Raw genomic sequence first — 22,222 nt, 5'->3', positions numbered from 1 at the left:
CCCAACATCTCCATCAAAACTGTAAGTTAAATCCTGCCTCTCTTCTTCTGGACCCTGACGTGGCTGCACTAATACATGACTGTGCTGAAATCATTGATGAAGCTTATTCTAGCAGAATTGATTTACAGGACCATCCTCTAGAAGAAGCAGACTGGACTCCTTATGCAGATGGAAGCAAGTATATGGACAAAGGAAACAGAAAGGCTGGTTATGCAGTTATGACTCTTGAAGGAGTAGTAGAGACTAAGGCCTTGCCACCTGAAGCCTCTGCTCAGAAAACTAAATTGATTGCATTGAGGAGGGTACTGGAATTGTCACATGAAAGAAAGTGGATGTGTATATCAACTCAAGGTAAGCTTTCCTAATTTTGCAATCATGTGGTTCCATCTGGAAGGAAAAAAAAAATTATTCTCCAATAAAAAGAAAATTAAGCATACAGCAGGAATTTTAAAATTGTTAGAAGCTGTTAAGGCACCTTTACAGGTGGCAGTTATGCACTGCCCTGGACAATAGAAAGAGGACATGAAGTGCCTGGAAGATACAATTTGGCTGACTGAAAAGCAAAAGAGGCTGCTAAAGAAATGTTTATAATGCCTTTGGTACTTATTCTAGACTTGTCACAATTCAATCCTAAATATTTGACTGCAGACTTAGAGAAAGCTGGGAGCTAGGATTTTAATGAAGAAGGAGCTGATAGTGCATGAAGAAAGAATAAGAAAGGAGTTATACTGCTTCCTGAACATTTAGTAGAGCCAGTCATGAAGCATTTGCATGAGGCCACTCACTATGTAAGGGACTCATTAACCATGTATATTAAACTGTGGTTCACAGGTTCTGGACTTTCTAAAGCCACACAAAAAGTAATTGCTAAGTGTCTTGTGTGCCAGAAGAACAACACCAAGACAGATCCCCATCAAAACAAAGAAGGGAAAGAATACCAAGGACAGTGCCCATTTGAGGACTGGCAAAAAGACTTTACGCAGATGCCAAGGGCCCAAGGGTGGAAATATTTATTAGTCTTTGTCAACACCTCTTCAAGATGTGTAGAAGCCTATCCTACTAGAATTTAGAAATTATCAGAGGTAGTGTAAGCCTCACTGAGGGAAATAATTTCTCACTTTGGCCTACCTGGCAGTATCCAGAGTGATAATGGACCTGTTATTGTTTCAGAAATTAACAAAAGGTTAGTAAATTTTTAGGAATCAAGTAGACTCCACACAGTATGGAAATCACTGGTTTCTGGAAAGGTAATGAAGATGAATCACACCTTGAAGAAAAATATAGCCAAGCTATGTCAAGAAACTCTTCTCCATTGGGATCAAGCTTTACCTATTGCCCTGTTCAGGATAAAGGTGGCTTCTTGAAGTGGGAGTCAATTGAGTTCTTATGAAATTGTGTATGCGTGACCATTTCAGGCTATTATTGGACTGGGAGATATGTATATAAATCAAGAACTGAAGGTAAAGAAAATATACATTTATGTCAGACCTTAGGTTTAATGAATGACCTTGCCTGTACTAGAGACCTCTCCCTGAACAGGTCCACTATATTTCCTTGAGCTTGGAGATAAGGTGCTACTCAAGTCCTGGAAGACAGGATCTCCAGAGAGCCAACTACAAGAAAAGTGGACTGGACCTTGGGATGTACTCCTCACCACCCTCACCATGGTGAAGTTGGCAGGACTAAAACCTTGGATTAATCACACCAGAGTAATAATAGCCCTAGAAGAACAATGGACCTCTGGGTCACAAGAAGACCTAAAAATCACCTTTTGAAAACAATGATTTATATTCTTTTCATTACTTTTTGTTTAACCCTGTGTTATGGAGAACTTGGTCCTTTCAAATGAAATAAAAATATTTGCATATATTTAGCAAAAAAAAAAAAAAGAAATTCTCTAAACATCTCTGACTTTTATCTAGCAGGTGGGACTTATGTTGAACAAACTTTCACTTTATGTCTTATAAGTGTTTGTACTCCCCTGAGAAGGAAAACTCTGACTCCAAAAAACCTCCGCTGCCTTGCGGCATACCTCTTCAGGGGAAAGGCTAAGGGAGTAAACCCTGACAGAAAATCCGGAGCCGGAGTCCCTAAGGCGGTTTGACGTTGTAGTCAACACCGGCAACTCCTGCGGCGCACCTGAAGCCAAGCTGTATTGACTCCGTCTTTCCCTTGGACCCTTCAGCTGCGAAGAGAGGGGGGGTCTGCTGCATGGGCAACAGCAGACCCTCCATATTACCCTGCCCAGGCTCTGTAGCTTCAGCTTCACTGGAGAGGACACTCCAGCGTCATCGCAAGATGTCGATTCAACACGGGAGGAGACAGATACCGTGTCACTCCCGAGTCGGACTGCACAGCCATTCTCGGCGGTGCAGATAGACTCTTAAGAAGCTACACCATTGTCTCTCGAGACAGATGGCTGCCGACGACTCCCCTGAAAAGCCTTCAAAACTGAACTTGGCTTAGCATATCAGTAAGTAAATAACCTACTCTGATATTTATAATTAGTGGTAACTAAAGGACAGGGAAATGTTTTCCTTAAAAGTTGCTAATGTAGCCCCAGATAGTGTGCAATTTTTGTCAATAGCACTAAAAACTGTTTTGTGCTTTCAGCAGATGCGAAAATGAATTGCACCACCACCACTAATTATCTTATGCTTTTTCTCATGTTAAATTGCCTGCAGGATGGTTTCTAATATGTAGAAGAACTCTTTATTCCTATGTTTCAACAAACAGTCCTAGGGGACCATGTCTCTGGGAAGACTAACAGTGTTTATGCCTCAGAAGCTCCACCCCACCCAGGTTTGACAGGAACTCTCCCTTGCACCTGACTGTGACAATGATTTGCACACTTTTAGCCTCACTGAATATGTATTTTTGATTATGCTATATTTGTAATGCTAGCCATGGTAACCTACTTGAATGTAGAAATAAGTAGATTGGTCAGTGCTATGGAAAAAGCTTTGAGTGCTGCCCTTATAAAACATCAGTGCCGTTACTTGAGAACGAGGACGAACTAGAGAAGCAATAGTAGAGAATGGCGCTGCTACAGACTACCTCCTTTTAAGATATAACCACGAATGTGAAGGATTTAAAGGACTCTGCTGTTTCAACCTGACTGATAATTCACAGCTCACAGAGCATAAAGTAAAGCAAGTAAATGAAGTCGTTTCCCATAGAAAATTAAGAGGGATTCTTTGATATTGATTTGTCTAAACTAACCTCCTAGTTGCCTAGTATTATGGTCTGAGAGAGGCATTTCTTGTTTTTATTCTTTTCTGTTTTTTTTTTCATTATCATAGCTTATTGTTGGATACAATCATGCCCCTTATGTGAATCTACAATTAAATGTACTCCCAAGCCCCCTACCAGATAGTCTAATGCTAAGATACTGTGCTTGACAGCAAAGTGAGTACTTTCACATGAAATTGATTTCATAGAAATAAGATAGTTTAGGCTAATGGTAAGTGGAATGAAAGGGGACACAAGAGTTGGAAAATTTTAGTTTTAAGTAATAGCCAATAACCTTAGTGATTAATGCATATAAAAAGCTAATGTTTCAGGAACTAAAGGTATGACCCACCCTGACCCCAGGAGACCATAAGCAGCTCCACTTTTGTGCCCCAGGAGGACAGCAAGCAATCAAGATGGTATCTGAGCCATTGTGCTCCAGGGCAGGAGACCACCACCAGAACACAGATAAAGAATCACCAGTCAAAAGATGAAAGAATGCTGAAGCTTTTTATCTGATTAACCTTTTCCCTGAATTCCAAACCCCTTACCTACACTTTTCTCCTTATAGAAAGGGTCAATTTGAAATGGAATGTAAGATGGTCTATTAGCATACATAACTTGCCATCTTCTCAGATCACTGTCCAGCTGAATAAAGTGCACATAAAGATCCAATCCCTGTCTGCACTTATTGGTTCTGGTAGAGGACAGGCAGCACAAACACTGGCTTTTCCTGTTTCAAACCCAGTTCTAACTCTTGACTCCTTGTCTGACTCCTGTTGCCCCACTGTCCCCATAGCTCCCTCTGTCACTGACTTCCCTATCCTGTGCTTCATGACTGTCCCCCTGAAAGGCTGCAAGCTCCAGAAGTAGAATCCCTGTGATTGGTCCCTGCATTCTCAGCATTTAGCAGAGTCACCTGGCTCATTATTAAATAGATACCTACAAAATATTTGATGACTAATTTAAAAAACAGTCTATAATCTATGTACTTACAGAAAAAAAGGTTTTCAAGATTTTGCTGAGACCCAGTGTTACAGAAACAGGGGAGTCCAAAAATCCCCAGAGTTTGCGGCTGGGGGATGGGGAGAAGGAAGCAGCTTTCAGAATGCCTCCACATGCCTGAGGCTGGTGGCTAGTGTCTTTCTTATGCAAAATGGCTTTAATGCATCCAAAGCTTCAGGTAGATGGGAGGAGTCTTGAACCAGGGGACGGTATGGAGAAAGCACACAGAGCCCACGTGGGGTTCTGTGAATGGTCAGAACTGTTTGCAACGCCCACTGCGGCGGAGGATGTCAGAGGACACAGTCAGGGATATATAAGCAGCTGCGGACATTTTAGCTCTCTCCCTCTCCCCTCTCCCCTCTCCCCTCTCTCCCTCTCTCCCTCTCTCCCTCTCTCCCTCTCTCCCTCTCTCTCCCCCCGTGTCTCTCTCCATCTCTCTCTCTCTCTCTCTGTCTCTCTCCGTCTCTCTCCGTCTCTCTCTCTCTCTCCCTCTCTCTCTCTCTCCCTCTCTCCTCTCTCTCTCTCCTCTCTCTCTCTCTCCCTCTCTCCCTCTCTCCTCTCTCTCTCTCTCTCCCTCTCTCCTCTCTCTCTCTCCCTCTCTCCCTCTCTCCTCTCTCTCTCTCCCTCTCTCCCTCTCTCCTCTCTCTCTCCTCTCTCTCTCCCTCTCTCCCTCTCTCCCCTCTCTCTCTCTTTCTTGCTCGCTCGCTCTCAGGCCTTTGCTCGCTCTCAGGCTCTCGCTCTCTCGGGTGCTCCCTCCAATGCGGCTTGGTGAAGGGGCCTTCTCCATGCGGATTAAAGCTGAGTTCTCCATGCGGTTTTGAGAAGGAGAGGAGATCTGCGCGGTTTGCAGGAAGAAGGCAGTTTGCAAGGAGGCTGAGAATCCAGGCGGTCCTGCATTGAGAGCTGGAGGGCACCACAGGGCAGAAAGGACCTCTCCAATCAGAACTGAATGATTGGCAGCTGCTGGTAAAACTGAACTGTGTTTGGAAAGTAGGGAAATGGTTTCTCTAACTTTTCTAAAACTAGCCTGGTTTGATACTGGGGAGGGAAGGATATGTGTTTGTGGGTGTTTTAAAGAACATAAGACTAAACAACAGAAATCCACAAATAACTAAATCTATATAACAACAGAAATCCGCAAATAACTAAATCTATATAACTGTTAAATAAACAATTCTTTTTCTTTTCACTAAACTCTGGTATTGAGAGTTATAATTTTGGCGGCGGGCAATCGGGCCCCTAACCAAAGAGCCCATGGGTTTGTTTTCAATTGGAGCAGCCCAGGGGTTCTGTAACACTGAGATGGTGGAGAAGTAAGTGAAACCTACACTAACCCTTTCCCAGGGCCAAACTAAAATTACAACTAAATTAAAGAAAAATCATCCTGAATAACTGTAAGGTACTGATAAAAGTGACACTCAAACTGTTAAGAAATGATTAGCAGCAAAAGAGAATGTGGTAAGCAGGTTAATAAAACTTTCAAGAGGGGCTAGAGACACAGATTGTCAGAGCTAAGGAATATTTATCACCTGAGAAATTGTGGCTGGAGATATGAGACTGGAGAGAGACATAAACAGAGTTAACCCAGAGTGTGAGGGGCACCCATCATGGAATATTTATCACCTGGGAATTATGCATGGTCAGCGAGTTAATGAAACTTATTCATGAGCTAATTGCTACCCTTAGTTCATTTAGTCAGTTGCGTTAGATTGTAACTCTGGAGTATCCAGTAGGGAAAAATGGAGAGGAAGGGGAGGGGGAGGAAAGGAGGGTTAATTGCCTTTAGGATAAAAAGCGGCCTGCTTTAAGCCCTGGAGCGTGCCCTTTGTTAGGCTGCACCTGGACTTGCAAATCTATGAATAAACAAATGCCTCATTTGCTGCTTAAGTCCTATGTCCCGGTGTTTTACTGTGGGCATGTCTCACAATTTGGGGGTTTGTCCTGGGTCCTCCGCCTGTGTATGGGAAGGGGCTCTGAGCCAAAGCGGGGAGATGCGTCCTACCCATTCTTGGGTGGCCTATTCGACTCAGGGCCTACCTGCCTCACAGTGTCCGGCAACAACCTGAGACTTCTTGTTGGGACAGCAGTGGATCGACGCAGGGGTGGGGGGTGAGGGGAAGTGAAAGCAAGCACTGTGGCAGCCATGTTACAGAACCCCTGGGCTGCTCCAGTTGAAAACAAACCCATGGGCTCTTTAGTTAGGGGCCCGATTGCCCGCCGCCAAAATTATAACTCTCAATACCAGAGTTTGGTGAAAAGAAAAAGAATTGTTTATTTAACAGTTATATAGATTTAGTTATTTGCGGATTTCTGTTGTTAAGTCTTATGCTCTTTAAAATACCCACAAACACATATCCTTGCCTCCCCACCTTCCAGACCAGGCTAGTTTTAGGAAAGTCAGAGAAACCGTTTCCCTACTTTCCAAACACAGTTCAGCTTTACCAGCAGCTGCCAATCATTCAATCTGATTGGGGAGGTCCTTTCTGTGCTGTGGTGCCCTCCAGCTCTCAATGCAGAACCGCCTGGATTCTCAGCCTCCTTGTAAACCGCCTTCTTCCTGCAAACCGCGCGGATCTCCTCTCCTTCTCAAAACTGCATGGCGAGAGCCTCTTAAAGCAGCCTGGAGACCCCTTCTCCAAGCCCCATGGAGAAGGCCCCTTCACCAAGCCATGTGGAGGGAGCACACGAGAGAGCGAGAGCGAGCGCGCGAGTGCGCCAGAGAGAAAGTCAGAGCGCCAGAGCCAGAGCGCGAGCGAGAGCCCGAGTCAGAGAGCGGAGAGTCCCAGAGTGAGAGCACGAGCGAGAGCCAGAGAGAGTCTGAGCTAAAATGTCTGCAGCTGCTTATATATCCCTGACTGCGTCATCTGACACAGTGGGCGTTGCAAACAGTTCTGACCATTCACAGACCCTTACGTAGGCTCTATGTGCTTTCTCCATACTGTCCCCTGGTTCAAGACTCCTCCCATCTGCCTGAGGCTTTGGATGCATTAAAGCCATTTGCATAAGAAAGACAGTAGTCACCAGCCTCAGGCATGTGGAAGCATTCTAAAAGCTGCTTACTTCTCCCCATCCCCCAGCAGCAAACTCTGGGGATTTTTGGACTCCCCTGTTTCTGTAACAGCCAGGCAACCTTGTGCACAGGCCAAGGTAAGAAAATTGAACTTAAGTACTGCCTTGGTGGTTTGGCATCCTGAGAGGGTCGAGTAAATCTGTGTGGCTGAGACGTATCTCAAGATATGAAGTGAGTGTGGAGTCCCGATCCTCCATTCCATTCTACCACGAGGGAAATGGCCGGAGACGACGAAGAGTCTTGGACTGTGTGCAATGTCTCTGGTAAGAGGGTTGAGCACACAGGACTGTATACAAAAAAAAAAAAAAACAAAAAAAAAACAACTTCCAGTAAGGGGGGTTGAGTATACAGGGCATGGACAGGAATTCTCCAGTATAGGGGGATTGAGCTCACGGGGTCTGTGTTCAATAAATCTCTGGAAAGGAGGTTGAGAACACAACTGGATTCAGCCATAGGCATCAACTGAGGATGGGAAATAAACATTCTAGGCCTAGGGAAACAAAGTGGAGCCAAGGAGGGCCCCACGGACATTCTTCCCAATAGTCCATTAGGGAGAGTGTACAGGGCGTGGACAAGAAACTTCCAGTACGAGGGGGTTGAGTTCACAGTCCATGGGCAACAAATTTCCAGTACGGGAGGTTGAGCTCACAGCGGGGTCACTGGGGAGATCCCCAGACATAGAATAAGGAGAAACAGAAATGGTAAAACATTGTTGTCTCCTTTGGCCAAAAGAACCCATTAAGGGGTTGTCTGTTTTCTGACCTTATATGTGAGTGATCAGGCATCAGCTTTTCAGGAAGAGAGGGAATATGCTCTCTGCTGATCACCACCTACCAGCAGATCCGCAGGTCTCTTCCCTGTAAAAGAAAAAGAAGATAAAGCCTGGGACCCTCTGACCTGTCTCCCATCACCTTATAGCCCTGGCCAGCCAGCAGCCAACTGGGAAGAGGCAACCTGATAGACAATACAGACGGATCAGGCCGGGGAGACCTAACAGGTGCTCAACCAGCAGGGCATCAGCAGAAATTTACTCTAAATTAAGAAAGGAATTACAGTAGTCCCTCTCTAAGTCTTGGTTCACTTATCACGGCCTCACTGTATCACGGGATTTTTAAAAATATTATATTTAACTATATATCATGGATTTTTCGCTATATCGTGAGATTTTGTGGTACTGTATATGTGTGTTGTTAAAGTTACATAGGTTTAAGAGTGTAGAATATGTTTAAGAACATAAGTAGTGTTTATAAAAATGTGGAAAAGGTTAATAAGGGACTGGGAATTGTTTATAAGTGTGTGGGAAGGATTTACAAAGCCTTAAAATATATATAAATACTAAAATAAATGTAAGGTTCCTACTTTGTGGATTTTCACCTATCACGTGGGGTGGAGGTGGGGGGGAGTGTAGAACATAATACCCATGATAAGTGAGGGAATACTGTAAAGCAATACAAATAGGACCTTGAGAATTTCCCCCCAAAATTGCTTGCAGCATTTCTTTCCATCCCAGGTAACTTCTAGCAATTCAATTTGCATCTGAATACTCCCTGCTAGAGCTGCAAGGATGGGAAATGTTAGGTTTGCTAGCCAAGCAGCCATCTAATCCCCTAAAAAGCTACTAGGTCCTGAGAACAGTAGGATGATTAACTTACTACAGGTTACAGAAACAGCAGGATGTCAGCCTCTTGAACACAGAGAGGAGAGGAAAAGAAAAAGTGACACTTTTAAAACTCAAGCTGCATTTCTTCAAACTGTGGTACAAGCAGCTTGGCTGCCAATCAACACCACCTCTAGGGCCGTAACTGGAGGGCCCTCAACCTCCTCACTGCTTCAGCAGGGGGGGCATGCCTATATCTTAAGGAAAAGTGTTGTTACATGTAGATGAAACTAATGTCCATTCTAGACATCCTCTTCAATGAAAAAGGAAGAGAAATAATCAGATGGGCTGCTATAAGAATATGAAAAAGCAAGCATCCTCCTGGTCAGGGAATTGTCCTGGCCAAACAAAACTTTCCCAATATAGATCCTAAATAGAATAATAATAGGCCAGAGGATAGGGCCCAGAGGAGAGACCTTAGTAATCTCCTCATCAGGGGAATCAAAAAGTCTATTCCCCTTGTGAGAAACGCTCACAATAAAAACTGGGACACAGGACTTGAGCAATAACTGAGGCAGTTGTTTATTCACAGATCTAAAAGCCAAATCAAGGTGCGTGCTGAAAAGATGGAGCTGGTTGCTTTTATCCTAATGCAAGAAAAGCACCCCCCTTCCCTTCTCCTCCTTCTTCTCCTTCCCTTCCCCGTTTCTCCATGCTTGATAATCTGGAGTTACAATCTAACACGATTATCTAAATTAACTGAAGGTGAAAATTAACTCAAGGTGATCTGGTTCTCTAACCAGAGCTGTCTCCAGCTATCCTTCAAAATTTCCCTAACTTGTTTGCTGGGGCTATCTGGCTACATTTTCACATTTTCCCTGAGTTGGTGATGATTATCTCTCCCCCTTTTTATCTCAGGTAGCCTTTGTTTTTAGAAGCATTTGTGCTGAGCTGTAAGATGCCCCTTTTCTGATTTGTATATATGCTAATACTGTTAACTGGCTCAGAGACCCTCTAATTACATTTGCCTTTTGCTGCTAATTATTTCCTACTGGTTTGGGAGTCACCAGTTTTCTTGTTTCTTACATCCTGAACACAGGATATCTCCAAGGCATTCAAAATACCACAAGAAAGAGATAAAATTACATCAGTATTCCTACAGAAGTTCAGGGACCAAATGAGAAAGTATTCTGGTCTAGACCCAGAGAATGCTGTAGGGCAGGGACCCCTAAAAATTACCTTTGTAACAAAAGCTGGTCAGATATTTGTAAAAAATTACAGAAGGTAAATAAATGGGCCAGATAGAACAATTGAAAAACTCCTCAGGAAAGCTCAAAGGTGTAGGTTAGAAAAGAGGAGAAGCAAAAACTTCAAAAAGCTGCAGAATATCTCTGCATATCTAGAAACTTTTAGCTGCCATATACTGAGTTTGAGTATAGTCCTTCACAATGTGGAAAATAACAAGGATTGGAAGCAAATTATGGTTAAATCTAAAGAATTAAAAGGTATTTAGAAAGTCTTTAAATGTTGCAAAAGGTCTGTGGGAAGTAATAATAATAAAAAGAAAACAGTTATGAAAGTTTTTAACCTGGGAAAAGAAAACCTCAGCTGCGTGTGTGCTGATTTCATAAAAGTGTATTTTGGTCTGTTCTGTTGCGGACTTCTCTATATCACTTTTTGACCAATAAGACCTAGGAAAGACCAATAAGTCCTAGGAAAGATAATCTGTAAACCAGTCAAGGAGAATTCCTTTTGAAACCCAGGACCCAAGAAGGGTCATTCAGGGCTATTGAATGTTCCAGCCTGAGCAAATGAACATGTCTCTGCCAAGGGCACAACTCTGTAGGAGGCCAGTGGACATACTGGAGAGAGAAGGCCTAGCTGTCTGTGTTTTGAATTATTGCCCTATTTATGCTCTGAAAAAAAAATTGAGGTTTCCCAGGGAAAGTTAAAACTTCACATAAAAAAAAAGGTAAGCGGGGAAAATTTTAAGGCATGGAAATGAAGAAAGTTTGTGAAAGGTATATAAAAGTTAGAAGTTTGTAAACATTTTGAAAAAAAATTTGTATGGTTTTAGTAATGGAAAATACAATGCATTGAAATGCAGTTTTGAAGGACAAGGATTTTCCTTCATGCTCTTATATTTTTCTCCCTACCTGATCCCTCCAGTATTTGGCATTCTAAAGAAGTAAGCAATGACATAAGGTTTCTTTGCATAAAACTAATAAGACAAGTTGCTAATCGTGGTTCTGTAAATCGAGGCTTTGACTAGGATGTCATGCCGGAAGGAGGCATGCCTAGGCTTTGATTGTTACTAGAAAGCCCTGGGAAATGGAAATTGACTTTGAAGGCTAATGAAAACCAGGAAGGAAAAAACCTGACACCCTGGTTGATTGTGCTGTTCATGACAGTCTTTCTAGGAAAAGAACAAAGGTTCCTTTCCTGAAAGATGACTAGGAGAAACCTTAAGACACAATGGAAAACCTAAAGGACTTATAGAAAGCATGGGTTTTACAGGCAAGGCCAGAGCAAGTGTGTGGCTCAGCTTCTGTGCCCAGAAGGGCAGACTAAAAGTCAACCTAAATGTTACTAGTGTAAGTTCCAACAAAGCAGACTTAAAGATAAATATATAATCAATTGCTGCTATTATTGTGTTTATGCAAATAAACAGGCTAAATTAAAACTGGACTTAATCCAGTCCCTTTAATAACAAGGAGGGAGATCCAAGATGGTGGAGGAGTAAGTGGAAGCTAAACTAACCTCCTCCCAGGACCAGTCTGAATTTACAACTAAATTTTGGAGAAATCATCTGGAATAACCAACAGAACACTAGCTGGACAGAAGTCTTATAACTTTGGAGAGACAGAAAAGGTTGCTCTACATCACAACGTAACCAGTATGGAGTGTGGAGATGCAAAAGGGCTAGCTGGGCTCCCACAGGTGGCAGCTGAAGGGACTGAGAAACAGCTCAGCAGCTAGAGGTTCCCCCTGAGAAGGGAGGGGTCTAGACCCCCAGCTGGGCTTTCCAGCCTACAGCAACAGAGTGGAAAGTAAAATAGTATCAGCTGTGAAAAGTGAAAAGCCACAGGGTTTCTTGCTAGCTGGAGAGGAACAGCAGGAGAAAAATAGCTCTTAAGCGGATCACATACAAAAATATTTTGGCCCCCACTTACCCTGGGCTCAAGCAGAAGGAAGGCAGAGAGGACTGAAGATGCTTGAGGAGAGTTTGGCACGGTGGCTTTGAGGGGAGAACTGGGGGAGCAGCTGACCAGGTCCCAGTGCTGACTTATCCCAAGTACTGAAGGCAGACCATTTTCCTCTGAGTAGCGTCAGCCTGAGGGGAAGCAAAAGCCCTGCCTGCAGGAATTAAGCTGCCACATCCTCGGTCCTTAAGCCTGATGGCTAATCACAGATTGAATAGATTAACAACTAAAGGAGACAGACAATGGCAGTAGGTCCCTGGAAGTCTCCAACAGGCTGCCTAGTACCAGACTGGTATATGATCTGATGCCACCAGGGGGAGATCCAGGAAGTGCAGATCATTCTAAGAAGCAACAACAAACAATAAGAGTCACAAAAATGGGGAGACAGAGAAAAATCCAACCATCAAAAGGAAAGGTAGAATCCCTAGAAAGACTGATAAATGAAATAGAGGAGAGCAAACTATCAGATATGGAATTCGAAACATGGATTACAGAGAAGCTCAATGAGCTCAGTGGAAACTACAAGGAACTCTAGAAAAACTACGAGGAATTTACTGAGAATTACAACAGCATGAAAAAGGACATAGAAGCTATCAATAAGAGCCAGGAGGAAATGAAGAATACAATCTCTGAATTGAAGAACACAGAAGGAATTAAAAGCAGGCTAGAAGAAGCAGAAGATTGGATCAGCGAGCTGGAAGACAACATAGACAAAAACTCCCAGACAGTGCAACAAAATGAAAAAAGGCTGAACAAGACTGAAGAGGTTCTAAGACAGCTGCAGGACAACATGAAATGTAATAATATCTGTATCATAGGAATTCCAGAAGGGGAAGAAGAAGAGCAAGGGATAGAAAACTTCTTTGAAAAACTAATGACAGAAAACTTCCCTAACATGAGGGGAGAAAGAGTCACGCAAGTCCAGGAAGCACAGAGGGTCCCAGTGAAGATGAACCCCAACAGGCCCACTTCAAGACACATCATAATTAAAATGGCAACACTGAAAGACAAAGAGAGAATCCTAAAAGCACCAAGAGAAAAACAACTAATAACATACAAGAGAGCTCCAATAAGGCTATCATCAGATTTCTCAGCAGAAACACTACAAGCCAGAAGGGAATGGCAAAAAATATTCCAAGCAATGAAAAACAAAGGTCTACAACCAAGAATACTCTACCCAGCAAGACTCTCATTCAAAATGGAAGGTGAAATAAGGAGTTTCCAAGACAAAAGAAGGCTAAAAGAATAAATCTCCACCAAACCAGCATTGCAAGACATTCTAAAGGGTCTGCTTTAAGAAGATGAAGAAACAGAGAGAGACAGAGAGGAACACAAGTACAAACAAGAAAAATGACAATGAATAAGTACCTATCGGTAATAATCTTAAATGTAAAAGGATTAAATGCTCCAATCAAAAGACATAGGGTAGCTGAATGGATTGGAAAGCATGATCCGCATATATGAAGGAACTTCTACCATTTGCAACAACATGGATGGAACTAGAGAGAATTATGCTTAGCAAAATAAGCCAGGCAATGAAATAAAAATACCTTATGCTATCACCTATTACAGGAAACTAATGAATAACACAAATGAGCAAAATTGAACCAGAGGTATGTAAACAAGAAATAAACTAACAGTAATGGGGGGGTGGGAGGGAGAGAATGGGGTAAGAAGGGGAAGGATCTAGTCAAAGAACATGTATAAATGACCCACGGACATGGACAACTGGGTGGGGACTGAATGTGGGAGAAGGAGGGACTGGGTGCAGGGAAGCAAAAGGGGGAAAAAGGTGGGACAACTGTAATGGAAAAACGAACAAAAACATTTTTAGTGGGAGAAAAATGAAAATATAAAGAATAGAAATGCAAGTTCAGTGAATATTAGAAGGAAAAGGATTTTCCTTCACACTGTATATATTTTTCCCTATCTGATCCCTCCAGAGTTTGGCATTCTAAAGAAGTAAGTAATGACAGAAGGTTATTTGCATAAAACTAATAAGACCAGTCATTAATAGAGGGTTTTTTTGACCAAGACTTTGATTGGAATGTCATACCTAAAAGAAACATGCTTGGGCTCTGGTTGTTACCAAAAAGCCCTGAGGAACTGGGATTGACTTTCAAAGGTAATAAAAGCCCACGAGATAAAAGGCCTGATACCTTGGTTGGTTGTGCAGTCCACAGCAATCTTTCCAGGGAAGAAATAAAGGTTGTTTTCCTGAAAGATAGCTAGAAGGGACCTTAAGGCACAATGGAAAACCAGAAGAACTTGGAAAAGACAAGTGTTTACAGGCAAGGCTGAATGCCAGGTATGTGGCTCAGCTTCTGTGCCCTGAAGGGCAGACTGAAGGTCACCCTAAATGTTCCTTGCGTAGGTTCCAGCAAAGCAGAACTAAAGATAATAAGTGATCATTTGCTGCTCTTGTTGAGTTCATGCAAATTAACAGGATAAATTAAAAATGGACTTAATGCAGTCTCTTTAATGACAAGGAGGGACTCCTAAGGAGAAAAATTGTGATTCAAGGAAAATCACAATGCTCAGTGGTAGACTATAAAGTAGTGCAGCTGTCTTTAAAGTTTAGTTTCATTTAAAGTTTGTTTTCATTTGAAAGTTAAACTATGTCTGTGGTATCATCAAAGATGCTTAATTTATAGGCAAGAAGAATGTCAAATGCCTTACAACTGGATGTCTTTCCAATAAGACAGTCCCACAGATTTAGAAACTTGTCAGTTATGTTACATAAATTAACATGTGTTTTCTGTTTTCATAGAGCATAAGCCTATGTTGTCATTACCTGAGTGATTGTCTGTACATATAGGCCTCACTTAATCCTGTCTGCATCGCTGCCTCCTGAGACTGAACAGTTTGGCTGAACTAAGTGGCTGCATTGGTGAAGAATGGGGTGGTCTATAGGCCTCATTTTAAAACTGGTTTCTCTTTTCTATTTAATGGCTTGGACAGAAAGAGCCCAGAGGTCTGAGAGGGGGGAAACCTAAAATATTTCCCTCAGCCCAAACTAAGTATAATGGGCAAAAGAATTTTGGACAGGTGAGGTGTGCCTGGCACACCTTCCTCGAAAGAAGCCCTTTTTTTCCCTAATGTGGGACATTGAAAAATTAATCCCTGCCTTTTGTCATCTAGGAGTTATGGTTTGAATGATGTCTTTTAACCCTGTTGCCAAATCTGTTGCCCCCAGAATACAACAAGGATGCCAGCCTGTTAAACCAAGCACGCTGTTGTCCGGGGAGAGCCACCTGACCTGGAGTCTGCAAGATCCTTCTCCATGTGGGAAGGCCACCCTCCCCTCCACACCCGCACTCTTATTAGGGAATACTGGACCCAGGGGTAGGTAGGACGATGACCATGTCCAGCTTGAAGCAGCTAGAGGAGCTCGAGACCTTCATCCATTGTCCTTTATAAGATTATAAAGGGTCTTAAGTCTGAGAGGGAGGGATTGTTATTTTTTATTGTTAAAATAATTATTTAATTAATTATTAAAAAAGAAGAAGAAGAATATATCAAAGGGTGAAGTGGGAGAGCTTGTTGTATGACCCATGGGCATGGACTTGGGGTGGGATTGCTGGAGGAGAGGGGTGCTGGTCAGAGGGGAGCAAAGGGGAAAAAACTGGAACTACTCTAATAATATAATCAATAAAATATACTTTAAAAAGGGGGAAATACATGAATGGTAATGGTGGTATCAGATGCAAGAGACAAAGCAAGTCTTCTAATAGAGGGGTTGTCTGGGCTGCTATATCTTCTGGAAAGTTCACTAAGTTTGGACTGGAGTTAAGATTCTTAGATAAAACTGGCTCTGATATCAATCACAGGTAAACTCCATCACTAAGGCAGGGACCATATCTGTCTTGCTGACTATTGCAAACCATGCCTGGCATAAAGTAGATGCTCAATAAACACTTTTTTAATCCAAATAAATAAATAAATAAATAACAAGGAGGGTAATCTTAAGGAGGAAAATTATGATTTAAGAAAAACCACAATGCTCATTAGTAGACTATAAATTAGTACAGCTAACTGTTTTTAAAGGTTTGTTTTCATTTAAAGGTTAAAACTAGGTTTGTAACATCGTCAAAAAATGTTCAATCTACAGGCAAGGAGGACCTGTCAAATTGCTACTGTTAAATAACATTCCAGCAAAAGCCCTGTAACTGACTGTCTCCACAGTGTTACAGATTCAGAGTGAAGTGTTAATTATGATCTCGGACGCTGAAATAAATCCGGCAAGCAGGATTATTGGCCAGTAACGAACGGAGGACTGTGGCTCACTCTGACCAACAGTGGAGAGTGGGAAGCCTCATCCTCTTTTTATTAGGATTTCAAAAGCTACTAGAACAGGGGGTGTGACATTCCAGCCAACAACAGGAGAATTTTACAAGTGAAAGAATTCTTACAAAGTGTCATTAATATGTAAAATACAGCCAGGGTAACTCCTGGTTTAGCTAGCACCTGTCAAGGAAGCAAGGTAGACACACTAATCCTCAATGCCAGCTCCATTTTAAGACTTTATTAACAAGGAGGCAGATGGAGTACACAACAGAACCTGTTTTTCCCAGGATTCCACGACTCAGTGGCCTCGACAGCCTAAAGCTGAAGGCAGAGACAAGACTTGCTCATCATCTCCTGAGTCATGGGATGACACCTGGGCGGAGGGGCATGAGAATGCCCCTACCCAGAGATCTGTCTTCCTGCAACATCAGAGACTAGTTTGTGAGTTATGTTGTGTGAATTAATATGTATATTCTTCCTCCTGTTTACATAAGACTTAAGTCTATAATCTCATTACCTAAATAATTGTCTGTACATATTAGGCCTCACTTAAGAAGCCCATCTGCATCGCCGCCTCCTGAGACTCAAAGGTTTGGCAGAACTAAGTGGTTGAATTGGTAAAATGTGGGGCAGTCTATGGGCTTCACTTTAAAACTTGTTTCTCTCTTTCTGTCCCATAGCTTGGACAGAAAGGGCCCAGAAATTTGAGAAGGGGAAATCCTAAAATATTCTTCTGAGCCCAAACTAAGTTCAGTGGGCAAAGGGCTTTGGACTGGTGTGACATGACTTACATCTTCTGCAAAAGAAGCCAATTTTTTCTTCCTAATAGGAGATCATATGAGGCTAGAGGAAATAGACTGGCTGATAATTCAGCAAAGCAGGCTGCATTAGAAGGAGAAAGCAAAATCCTCTGTCTAGTTCCATATCTCCCTCCAATGTCAATAGCTCCCACCTTTTCCTTGGAGGAAACAAGGAGACTAACTCAGGTAGAAGCATCAAAGGATGTGACTGGAAAGTGGAAACTCCCAGATGGGAGGGAGATGCTGAATAAGCAGGTCCTCAGGGAAATTATGATAACACTGCATCAAGACAGCCATTGGGAACCTCAGGCTCTCTGTGATACAGTCCTCAGACAATATGGGTGATTTGGAATTTACACTATGGCTAAGCAGGTCTGCTATGGATGCCTTATATGCCAGAAGGCAAACAAAAAGGCATTATGCAAAGTGCAGACTGGAGGAAGGTCACCAGGACTCAGGCCCTTCCAAAGCATTCAGATTGATTTTACTGAAATGCCAAAGGTAGGTAATCAAAAATTCCTCTTGGTCATAATAGATCATTTTTGCTGGGTGGATAGAGGCCTTTCCACTTCCATCGGCCATAGCAAGTAAGGTGGTTAAAATAATCCTTGAGCAAATTATCCCCAGATTTGGCCTAGTTGAAAACATTGACTCAGACAATGGGAGCCATTTTACATCCCAAGTGTTAAGAGGGGTCATGAATTGTCTGGATATCAAATAGGATTATCATACCCCCTGTCACCCTCCTTCCTCAGGCCAAGTAGAACGCATGAACCATACCCTAAAGAAACAACTAACTAAATTAAACTTGGAGACCAAGCTACCATGGACCAAGTGTCTTCCATTGGCTCCCCTCAGAATTAGGACAGTTCTTAGGAAGGATATTGGAATATTTCCCTACAAGATCTTTTTTTTATATATATGCTTTATTGATTATGCTGCTATAGTTTTCCCAATTTCTCTTCCCTCTGCTCCCCTCCACCCAGTGACGCCTCTCCCTTCAGTTGTCCCCCGCCACAAGTCCATGCCCATTGGTTATGCATATAGTTCTTCTCAACATCTTCCTGTCTACTCCACTCCCTCCTACAATGCTTCTTAATTCCTGTACCATCTCCCTCCCTTTCCCCACTTCCCCCTCCCCGCTGACCTCCCCCCAATATATTCCCCATACCTATAATTCTTTTCCTCCCCTCGTTGCCTACTTAGTTTGCCTTTGTTTTGATTCCATAGCTTCTGTTTTTGGTTGTTGTGATACAATTTTCACTTTAATGTTCATAGTTTTGACCCTCCTTCTTCTAAACAAGTTCCTTTAACATCTCATGTAACAGTGGTTTGGATCTAATGAACTCCTTCAATTTTACTTTGTCCTGGAAGCACTTTCTCTGCCCTTCTATTCTGAATTACAGCTTTGCTGGATAGAATAATTATGATTGTAGGTTTTTGATTTTCATTACTTTGAATATTTCTTGCCAGTCTCCTTTGAGAAATCAGCTGATAGTCTGATTGGGACCCCTTTGTACATAATTTTTTTCTTTTCTCTTGCTGCTTTTAAGATTCTCTCTTGATCCTTAATTTTTGACATTTTGATTATATTGTGTCTTGGTGTGGTTCTCCCTGGGTCCAGATTTTCTGGAACTCTCTGTGCTTCCTGGATCTGTAAGTCTATTTCCTTCCCCAGTTCAGGAAGTTCTGCTTCATTATTTTTTCACATAATTTTTCAATTTCTAGTTCTTCTTCGCCTTCTGGCAACCCTGTGATTTGGATGTTGGCCTGCTTATAGCTGTCCCAGAGGTTTCTGGGCCTCTCCTCATTTTCCTCACTTTTCGTTTCCTCTTTCTGCACTGGTTGACTGTTTGTTCCTTCCCTATGTTCCAATTTGTTGATTTGACCCTGGTTTTCTTTTCCTCATCACCAATTTCATATGTGTTTTCATTAATTTCAGCAGGACTAGCCTTCATTTCTTCCCCATCTTGTTTAAGACCTGCTGTTATGTCTGTAAGCATTTTTATAACCAAAGCTCAGAAAGATTTCCTATCTGCTGCTTCATTAGATTAGACATTTGCTATCTGGTCAGCTGCGTCACCGGGATCTCTATCATGATCTGTGCCATCCTGACAGTTTTGTGTTTACCTTTACTTCCTGGGCGGGGCTGTCACACCTCCTACGCTATAGGAAGCGGAGCGTCATACACTCGTCACAGCCGGGTGACCCTTCTCACCATGCTATGGCAATTTTCTATGGTGTTGGAGGTCCAAGATGGATTCCTGCCGTTCACTCTCTGCTGAGAGACTGGGAGCCTCCTCCTCTGTCCCCACCCCCTACGGGCCTCACAGTCCAAGGCAACGGGGGTCTGCCTTCCCCGGTGCTGGAATAGCAAGCTGACAGGTCTGGTCCGCAGCCAGGGGTGCTCCCCAGGCAGTTCTCTCCTCCCCCCAAATATGGGTGTCTGTGCTCACTGCCATCCCACCGCCGTCCATCGCTGCTGCTGCTGCCGCCAGCACAGCTTCACCTCCCCGCCATGGCTTTGCCCCTCCTACCTCTCCAGACAAGCACTACTTCTTTATAACTTTATACATTGGACTTTCATCTATTTTCTCGAACTTCTGGTTATTTCTAGTTCTGCGGTAGTTATATTTTTTCTTAATTGTGGAGGGAGATGGAGCATGTCAGTCTAGACCTCCTGTGTGTTTGCCTCTGTGTCTTAGGTAGAGCTATCACTCCTGTTATGTTGAAAGGGGCAGAGCCTTAGGGATTCCTCAATACAGAGTGACCTGTTTCACCACGTTGTGGCACTGTATTTGGGGGAGGAGTCTGAGAAGGAACAATGCCACTTGCCCAGCACTCACCCCTTTTCCAGGCACTTCTCCCACTTCCATATGGGACTGGTGCCTCTCTAGCTGTTGCCCTGGCTATTGTTCCCAGAATGGATGGGTCTGCAGATGTTCTAGGACTGTGGGGGTCCTTTAAATAAGTGGACTCTGCTGAGAGACTGGCAGTTTCTGCCTCTGTCCCAACCCCCACTCCCTACAAGTTCTTATATGGATTTCCTTACCTGGGAAGGGGGACTGAGCTACCCACCCTAGACACCAAGGATCAGTTTTTAAGCGTTATATATTGGCTATTTCACCTACCCTTGCTTCTCTCAAGGTGAAAGGTCTCCTTCTCCAGACCCCACCGCTCAAGTTCCTCATTCACCACTTCCAGCCTGGTGAAAAGGTCCTGATCAAGTCCTAGAAAGAAGAGAAACTTCGGCCCACGTGGGAGGGACAATTCTAAGTGCTCCTGACGACCAAGACTGTCATGAGAACTGCTGAAAAGGGGTAGACTCATTACACTAGGGTAAAGGGACGCCTAGATGAAAAGGCAGAGGCTAAGTGGAAAGTAACCTCAAACCAGGGAAGGGACCCTCTGAAGTTAACTCTCAGGAAAAAGCCATGTTCTCTAGGTGGTGGAGTGGGCCCTTTATAAGGTTCTGCTGAATGACAGTCCTCTTCTAGGGCACTGTGGGCTGGATCAGGCCAATAACTCTAATTATTAATGTAACTGAAAGTACAAACCCCCAAACCTTTAAGTTTGATGCATGCCAAGTTTTGTCTTGTGGGCACCTTACTTATCAACGCTGACTGTCGTCTCAGGAAAAATATCTCTGTCCCCACCTGGAAAATAATGGAATTTTTACGTATTTAGGGAAAGGCCCTTGTCCTAACAGGAATGATATCCGGTGGACAACAAAACCTGATGGGCAAATGGCCACTCCCCCTGAGCAAGTAAAACTGCTCCTGCCTAAAATAACATTAAGCAAAGGAGCTCCTCCTCTAAACTGCCAGCCTCTCCAGTACAACCCTCTTCTCCTAACACTTAACCAGCCACAGACTTTAAGTCAGGAACCCCATGTGGTCACCAGAATTTACGGCCTAGGATCTGGCATAGATCCAATTAGGGTGGCTAGGTCTTCACTTAGTGACAACTCCTCCTTCCTTAGAAAATCTAACTTCCCCCACCCAGACCTCAGAAAAACCTCAAAAAAGACTCCAGAATTATTCAGCCAAGGTAAGAGTCTTCGAGGTATTAAATCTCAGACAAACTCTAGAGATAGAGACTTGGTACAGGGACACAAATGCTTGGGTAGCATGGGTTAAATTTACTATTAAATGCCTAAATAAAAGCAACTGTTATGCTTGTGTCTCAGGGAGACCCCAGGCACAGGTTTTACTATTTCCAATAGGCTGGGACTCTGACCCCTCTGGAATGGCCTGTATGCTTGCTCTCTACCGGGATGAGAATGCATGGTGAATTTAGACTTGCAAAAGCTTGTCTCTCCTCTTTCCCTCTATAAGGAGTAATGGGACTCAATCCCTCCCTCCATACTCAGTGGGACCCATGAGTTACTCTTCTTGCCTCTCTAGGTGGGAAGCAAATTCAGGCACCCTTGTGGGAAAATTCCTAACATGCACTCATACCAGAAATGTGAGCTACCTCAACAGTAGGGCAGGCAATGATTCTCCCCTCCAAAACCTCAGAGTGGATGCCTGGTGGTATTGTGGGCAGAGGAGCCTCTAGAAAGTCCTGCCAAAAAAGTGGAGTGGAACCTGTGCCCTGGCTCAATTGGCTATCCCATTTACCCTAGCATTTCCAAAATCAGACCAGGCTAAAGCTGCTAGGAAAAAGAGGTCAATGGCGCCTGGTGGATCATTTGACCCTCATGTTTACATTGATGCTATTAGGGTCCCTACAGGCTAGAAATCAAATAGCAGCATAGTTTGAGTCAGTCTTCTTCTGATGGTTGACCATTAATAAAAATGTTGATTGGATAAACTATGTTTATTATAACCAGCAGAAGTTTATCAATTATACTAGAAATACTATAGGAGGAATAGCTCAACAACTAGATGCCACCAGTCAAGTGCCCTGGGAGAACAGGATGGCACTGGATATGATGCTGGCAGAAAAGAGAGAGGCATGTGTAATGCTCGGGGGTTGGTGGGGTAGTGCTGCACCTTCATCCCTAATAATACTGCTCCTAATGGAT

General features: G+C 43.2%; 1 pseudogene; it reads left to right on the top strand.

The window, feature by feature from the left end:
* Positions 1-218: 218 nt before the first annotated feature.
* On the top strand, positions 219-3,201 carry LOC150012713 (uncharacterized; annotated as a pseudogene).
* The last annotated feature ends 19,021 nt before the right edge of the window (positions 3,202-22,222 follow it).

Source organism: Furipterus horrens, unplaced genomic scaffold (assembly GCF_987537825.1).
Source record: "Furipterus horrens unplaced genomic scaffold, mFurHor1.1.pri manual_scaffold_4, whole genome shotgun sequence".
NCBI classification, from domain to species: Eukaryota; Metazoa; Chordata; class Mammalia; order Chiroptera; family Furipteridae; genus Furipterus; species Furipterus horrens.
This window is presented reverse-complemented; position numbering and strand designations above follow the sequence as displayed.